The following is an 8,163-nucleotide window of genomic DNA, read 5'->3' as shown; positions in this document are numbered from 1 at the left end:
CGTACACGCACAGTTGCGAACTCTACGCAGGACACCGGAAAGGATGTGCTCCTGCGAGAGGCGTATGCAACTAATGCCGTGTCGAACATAGTTGTGGGTGCGTTGACGGGATGTCAAACGTCACCAGTTCCTACCCAGCTCGTGGAGACTGGAGTAGAGAAAAGGACGATGACAAGTAGTCATGCGTTCGAATGTCCTGTACAGAGTCGAGAGCCTGTAGCAGTAGATGGCGAGCTGATAGGAAGTCATGCGTCGCATAAACCGGCACAGTGCCAAGAGCCTGGTGCGGTTGGAAGGGGTGCGTTAGCCAGGAGTGCAACGGCAACCGCTTCCCAGAAAAAGGTCGTGGTAACTCGAAGAACGAGTACCCGACAGATTAGGACGATTAAATGCACGTCTAAACAAATGACGTTTGCTTCAGTCTCTAATAAAGAGGACGGGCCTTCGAACGAGGTGTTCGAGGCCGTCAAAGACGAAATTGCGGAGGCATCCTCAGTTGAGGTGCTCCGGCAAGTCTTTAAATCTGCCGATTTGATAGTAAATCTCTCGGAGGTGAATTAAAATAAGGACAGATCCACGAAACAGTTACACCAGTTCCAGATGAGAACTTGGTGGACTGTTGCTCGTCGTCCACAATGGACGAGAGCGTCTTAGAAACGGATAGAAATAAATATTTGCTGCTCGATGCTGGGATGCCGTGAGAGACAGTTCGTTCTTTGAATTTCTGTGGAATCATCGCGATGTGTTCCCAGAAGAAGTGCCGAGCCGCCTACCAGCAATTACGGGCATCGGGCACGAAATAGACCTCGAACCTGGCACCAAGTATGTGTGACCAGCCAGTGGTCGTTGCCGAAAGTACAAGTCGATTATATCGATGAGTTCTTCGACAGCCGAGCCAAGGCGGGACATGTGCGTGAGAGCAAATCGCCTCACTGCAGACCGACCTTTTGTGCGCGTAAAGCCACAGGTGGATGGCGCGTGTTCATGCTTACAATAAGCTGAACACGGCGACCTCCACTTTCTGTAGCCAGCAGTCGTGTAGTTTGATGTCGCCCCTGCTCCGAATAGTAGTAAATGTTGTTGCTTCCGATCGAGCTGGAGCTCGTCGGACCGGGCCCATTGCGCCCCTAATACTTCTCGAATCATTCGGCCTAACGCAGTCCGCAGCGACGCCGAGACCGCTAGCAGCGGCAACGAAGTCGCCACCAGGTGTCCCCTTCGTAACTCAGTAAGCAATTGCGCCGAGTGATGCTCGATACTCGTATCATTTACTGAGTCGAAATGTGAAACGCGCCATCGCCAGACCCCCAGCAAGTATGACGCCACTCCAATCTCCCAACAGGCCGACACCATCTTTTCCACCCCATCTGAGAGCAACGCCACGTCACCTGCACCGTAGCTCTGGCCACTCTGCGTAGCAGCCTGCTGCGGGTCTGTTCAGGTAAACTCAGAGCAAATAATAATTTTTCCACACATCCGCTGTATTCAGTCCTGCTGAAGAAAACTTTACGCAGGTTAATCGCAGCAGGACATGACCAAAATATGTGGTGTAACGATACCCTGGTCTCCCTGACACATTCCTGATGGAGACAGCAAATGTTCCTTCTCACTGGATTGCATCTGGAAAGCGCATGATGCTTGAATTTGTGAAGCAGGTGTTCCTTCAGGGGTTCAGTCCCACATCCTGCGAACTTTTGTTCAACTGAGCTCATAAAGGCCCGCCTGCGCTGGGTGCGCAGTGGCCACTGCTTCATGACACAGTACTTCAAGCTCGGTTTGAGCTTGATCTCATGCCGAGTGCCATTATCCTATGGCAACTCGCATGGAACTGTTTTAGTGAATACATTCCTAAATTCAATCAAATCTTTGTATAAAGAATTTGGTCTTAAGTGACTCCCAGGATTGAGTAGAATAACTCTCAATCCAAGTCTCCACATCGAGGACACTTTCGTCCATCAATGAGCTGCTGAGACCCGTTCGTTCTTTGCAAAAATTACCGCTGACCGAATATCGGTTACGTATTTGTCCTCTATGACGAGTACGCAGATCTAATTACCACTATGCAGATCTCTCAAGAACCGCTTGGGTTCTAGGGTTGGTATTTAAGTTATCTCCGAAGTTAACTTCGGAGGCACATACCGATCAAGTCTAGTCACTTCAGCAGTAACTATTTGAGGAGAGTTCTCCTCAAGTATGAGGGTACTTATTCCCTCAATGTCTTCCGACTGTGATTGCGCTATCTCAGTCGGGTCCTTCATGGTCGACTCTCTACTCCAACTAGGACCAACTTGTTGTCCATTTTGGACAGCGGTATCTTCCTTGAATGTCGCCCGCTAGGCGTACATTCATGTCTCAGTACACTCGACTTATTCGAGTGGTGGACCTTCGGCGCTGCCTGTGCATTAACACAGCCGCCGGCAGCTGACTCCACATGGTGATTGGTAATCACACTGTGATCTTGTGCAGTTGTACTAATGACCGTACCACAAGTGAGGCCATCGCAATCACTCGTAGGACATCCACACGCTTGTGAACGCTCCAAGACGTTCATCAGATGGCCATCTGATGAACAAGTGGCAGGCATCTTTACGGATCGATGCTGCCAGCTGATCCTTGGTCATATTTCCCGAGCCAAGGTAAACCTAGGATGACATCAAATTTGTCATCCAAATTCAGTACGATGAAATCATCATCGCACTGTAAATCTTTTAACGTGTAGTAAAATTTCATTACGCGTTTCATTACTACCGATGCGCCTGTCGCCAGACGCACCGTCATCCTCGTTGGAGGGATGTCGCGCTCAACATATTTCAGCATACGATCCTCTAGCGACCGGCGACGAATAAAGTCATTCGACGCTCCACGGTTAACTAGGGCTCTAAGTGACAAATCGTTTGTTCACTTTCAACTTCAAGGTGATGAGGATACCTCATCACCAGGTGCGGAGACACATAATGATTGTGTGTCTGAAGCAACTTTAGTCAAGAAATTTGCAAATTCTCTTGAGGTTGCTGGATCAGTAGGGCGTTGCGCCCCTACTGACCCCGACCGTTTTTTTATCGGTCCGCCTCGCTGCGTCGGACCCGCGACTGTTGCCCTTTTTGGCATTCGGTCAATAATTACGTTCAGTACCTCTGGGTACTGGGCGTGGGGCACTGCACTCATGAGCGTAGTGTCCTCTTTTTTTGTCAGCGATTGCATTTCTGCAATCGCTTATTGTTTGAAAAGCGAGTTTATTCGCTTTGACATAAGAGAGGTCCATAGGTTGTGGACCTCCAAGCTCGTGTCGTCTTAGAGGACGATACGATGACAAACTAGCTTGAGCCTGTCTCAAGCTAAAGTCCTCCTGTTCCGCAACTGATATTGCTTCTTCAAGCGTAATCAAGCGAAACTGGCGGGTCTTCACGGGACCATCCGTAAGACCTTGCATGAACACCGTAATCGACATGTGTTCATGGACTGGGTTGTTTGTGATACACCTCGCTAAGAGTCGTATGTGCTAGGCAAAAGCGTGAACATCACGCTTGCCTTGCTTGAGTTTGAGAAGCTCTGATCGAGCTCTCAATTCAGCCCTAGGCGGTTCAAACGTCTGTTTGAGCCGGGCTCTAAAAGAATCTAGCGACACAAAGACATATAAGTCGCGCACCTTAAGACCTAAAGCACAAGTTTTGGCACGACTTGCCAAATTTGATTGAGTAATGCAACTTGCATTTGCTTGTCGCCGATGCTATAAGCCCTAATGGCATCGTCCAACTCGACAAACCATCTTAAAAAAGAGTCTTTTCCGAACCCCCTATACTTAGCGATGTCATTTTCAAGGTTTCGGGACGACGCGTTGCGTCATCCCGGGTACAAAGGTCTGTTTCTGTTGTAACCTCAACAGTTCTGCCTGTTGAGAGCCTTGCTGATTAAGCAAGGCTATCTTCACCACTCGCACTGCCTCAGTGCGAGTGGTGCCTCACGTCACTTCACGTACACTAGTACGTGCAGAGGAAGTCTTCTCTTAAAACACTTGCATTAAAAAGGGTTAATTAAAAACTGTATTAATATAATTAAATTCTTCTTGTCTATCTACTTAATACTCGGTTAATTATAAACTAATACAAAACATGTAATAAAGTCTTATCTGTGTTTCTCTTTGCGCGCGTCCAGCGCTGACTGGACCGCGGAGAAAGTAGATGTAATGGTCTATATCTACCAATGGATAAGCTTTTTCTTAGAATATTACCATGTAAAGTAACATTTTCCAAATGTTATCTACCATTTAAATAATATATTAATTAAAACCTTTAAGTGTTAATTGCATGTAACGATACACCCCATTACAGACTGGACCATGGAGAAAGTAGATATAATGGTCTATATCTATTAATGGATAATGTAAGCGAGCACGTCGTAATGCGGCCACGCTCTACTTAGCACACACCCTAGCACAGCGAGGAAGCGGTTTGCACCTGCTTCTCTTGCGTGCAGTGAGGTAGTTGTGGTGGGCGCGCAAGCGACCTCACCCAACACACTAAGAACTCTGGTGAAGTGACGTCACGGGAGCGGTAATCCGTCTCCTCGTGCGCACTTACCAAGTAGGTAGTAAATTTCAGACTGATTTGTATTTAATAGAATTAAATACAAATACCTATTTTTATCAATTAAAATGATATCTCTATAGATATCATTTAATATGTATTGCGAGCGTATCTTTATAGATACCTCGCGTAACTGATGACGCTAGCCGTCATCATGGATGACGCTGGGCGTCATCCCTCCTAATGTGAATGCACCCATGTGCATCACATCCACAAGGGTTGGTCACAAATGTGCACCACACCCGAGTGTTGGGTCTAATTACTATTATTTAGTAATTGACCATCCCCTTAAGTACCAAATGTACTTAATGGGGACTGTGTAACATTAGGGCAACTCTAGCCCGTTACAAACTTCTTATGGTAATATCGCTTGTCTAACTTCCAATACTACAATACTAATACAGCTGCTTACTTTCCCATACAGAACCCGTTTTAACTTCCCAATTGATAAAGCGAACATGTTGATTGTAATATCACTACAAGCATTCCGTTAGTAGTATTTCCTGTTTAACTTCTTATGTTAATATCGCTTGTCCAACTTCCAGTACTACAATCCGACTTCCAATACTACAATACTAATACAGCTGCTTAATTTCCCATACAAGATCCCGTTTTAATTTCCCAATTGATAAAGCGAACATGTTGATTGTAATATCACTACTAGCATTCCGTTACTAGTATTTCCTGTTTAGCTTCTTACATGAATATTGCCTCCGTAACTTCCGAAACTAATGTTGCTGCTTCATTTCCCATTCTATATCCTTTCTTGACTTTCCAAATCATTGAACTGAGCATACTTATAGAAATATTACTANGGTAGCAAGCTCCACATGTCGACCGCAGATCATCCCCAGACCGATGGCCAAACAGAACGTGCCAATCGGGTCGTGGCGGATGTCTTACGCACTATAGCAACTCCCAAAGAGTGGAGCAAGCAATTGCCCTTTGTGGAGTTCGCTATAAATAACAGTGTCCACGCCAGTACGGGTGAGACACCGTTTTATATTAACGGACTGCGCCATCCTCGGACGCCAGTCTCGTTTGTGCGCAGCCCGAGTCTTAGTGGGGGAGGGCCCCTCACTATGCTCGGTGCGAAAGAGGGACATAGTTTCGTCAATATGACGATGACCCATGAGGGTATCATCTCAAAGACAGAAACTTGCCCTAGTGACCCTGCCAGTTTAGCAGTGGTCAATAAAACTACGCCTTATGACCGACCTCTTGGCGGTATCATAGGCGAGTTTGATGCTAAAAGCGTGAGCGAGGCTCAACGCTTTGTGGATGAGCGATTAGCCATCACACGTAAAGTCCGTGACGCAATGGCAAGCGCACAGGACAAGCAAAAAGAATATGCGGACCGAAATGGTCGCAAAAACAATGAACGCTTTAGAGTGGGTGAAAAAGTACTATTAAGTACTGCTACCCTACCTAAAAATGCAATTTCTGTACTACCTGGAGGTACTACGAAGTTGTTGCCGCGTTTCATTGGGCCCTTTACGGTGGTTGAAGAGGTTGGAGACCTAAATTATAGGCTCACCCTTCCCCCGTATATGAAGACGCACCCCGTATTTTACGTGGGTCGTCTGAAACGGTATGTAGACCCAAATGAGGTCACATACTCCCATCTGGTTAAGGAGACCGATGGTGACGCCGACTGTGAGTCGAGCGTCGTTCGGGTGAGGTTCTGACATCGAAAATTCGGAGCCTAAAGCTCCACTCGGCGACATGTGAACGTGCTCAGTCGGTGTCACAAGTCAGTCGTTTAGAACGTGGCTATGTGACGGGTGGCATACCAAAATGCCCTCTCCATCTAAATGGCCTCGTTTAAACGGACCAAGAGCGTCGCTCCTAGAGTGCGCTCTTGTAGACGCACATAATTATTGTGGCGTCTTTAAATCATGGAGGGCTCAAAGAAAATCGCTTGGCCGTATTTTTCCGGTCGTGTTGCGTTCAAATGAAACGCCCGACCAATACGAGGCGGAATTTCTGCGCCGCATTCATCCACATTTCGATGCGATGAAACAGCGGTCGCAGCGATTCAATTTCGCCCGCTTGCGTGTAAAAGAAATCATGGGCGGTACTGTACCCCCTGTTTCTTCTCACAACGCTAATTCTGCTAGTCCATTTGAGACAAGCGAATAGGCCTCATCTGGTGCTCCTTTTCATAGGCAGCCACCAAGCCGGGCACATCAATACGTTATGTATCGATCGGTTTTTCAAGAGTTAAAACTCTTCGGGTAACCTTTCCATTGGACGAGGATCTGATACCCTTGCCTCACGGAGCGGTCGGCAAGCAACCTTCCAACAAGGAAGCGTTGATTCTCACCCGCATCCATTAGGGCAGGCGGCGCCCGATAGGAGTGGCGATCTCGCCCACCTACTCGCGGCAGCCTTACCGTCTTCCGTTCAGTCACATGCGTTAAACGCTGCTGAACGACGTATTGCGGATCTCGAGGGTCAAGTCTTGGGACTGACCTCGGATCTCGTTGATGTCCGAGCAAAGGCTCGTCAGGGTTATGAGCGCCTGAAGACTCGCTTGGACCTCTTCGAGAGAATAATGCTGAGGGATCCGCGTTACTCGCGTGATGTCCCTCGCTCTCCAAGTCCTGTTCGTGGTGGGAGAAGTCGGTCTGATAGCTTTTCGCCTTCACCGTCCCCCGAGGACGTGCTGAGCGCAATAGAGTCGCACAAGCGTCATTTAGACGCTGTGTTGCAGACTTTAAAGGACGCCCAATTGTACGTCAACTTGCAAAAGTGCGTCATAGGGGTCCCTTTGCTGCCTTATTTCCGGTTTTTAACCTGTTTAAACTTCCCAGTTTATAAATTGAACATATTAATCGTAATATCACTACTAGCATTCCGTTATCAAAATTTCCTGTTTAACTTCTTATGATTATATCGCTTGTCTAACTTCCAATACTACAATACTAATACAGCTGCTTAATTTCCCATAGAAGACCCCGTTTTAACTTCCCAATTGATAAAGCGAACATGTTGATTGTAATATCACTACTAGCATTCTGTTACTAGTATTTCCTGTTTAGCTTCTTACATGAATATTGCCTCCGTAACTTCCGAAACTAATGTTGCTGCTTCATTTCCCATTCTATATCCTTTCTTGACTTTCCAAATTTATTGAACTGAGCATAATAGGTATTTATATTTAATTCAATTAAACATAAATCAGTCTGAAAACTGCTTCCTACTTGGTAAGTGCGCACGAGGAGCCGGATTACCGCTCCCGTGAGGACTCTTAACCAAAGTACTAAGTGCGTTGGGTGAGGTCGCTAACGCGCCCACCACAACTACCTCGCTGCACGCAAGAAAAATCTGGTGAAGCCGCTTCCTCGCTGTGCTAGGGTGTGTGTCTTAGTAGAGCGTGGCCGCATTACAACGTGCCCGCATACATGTAACGGGGCACTACGACTTGTACTGCTTCAGTACAAGTCCACTTCGCACTGCTTCAGTTGCGAGTGGTGCCTTACGGTATTTCACGTACACTAGTACGTGCAGAGAAAGACTTCTCTTTAAGGTAACTAGCTTAAAGAGGGTAAAATGAAAACTGTATTAATATAATTAA

The sequence above is a fragment of the Bremia lactucae genome, linkage group LG1 (assembly GCF_004359215.1).
Source record: "Bremia lactucae strain SF5 linkage group LG1, whole genome shotgun sequence".
NCBI lineage: Eukaryota > Oomycota > Peronosporomycetes > Peronosporales > Peronosporaceae > Bremia > Bremia lactucae.
The sequence above is the reverse complement of the archived record's forward strand: the minus strand, read 5'-3'. Positions refer to the sequence as shown.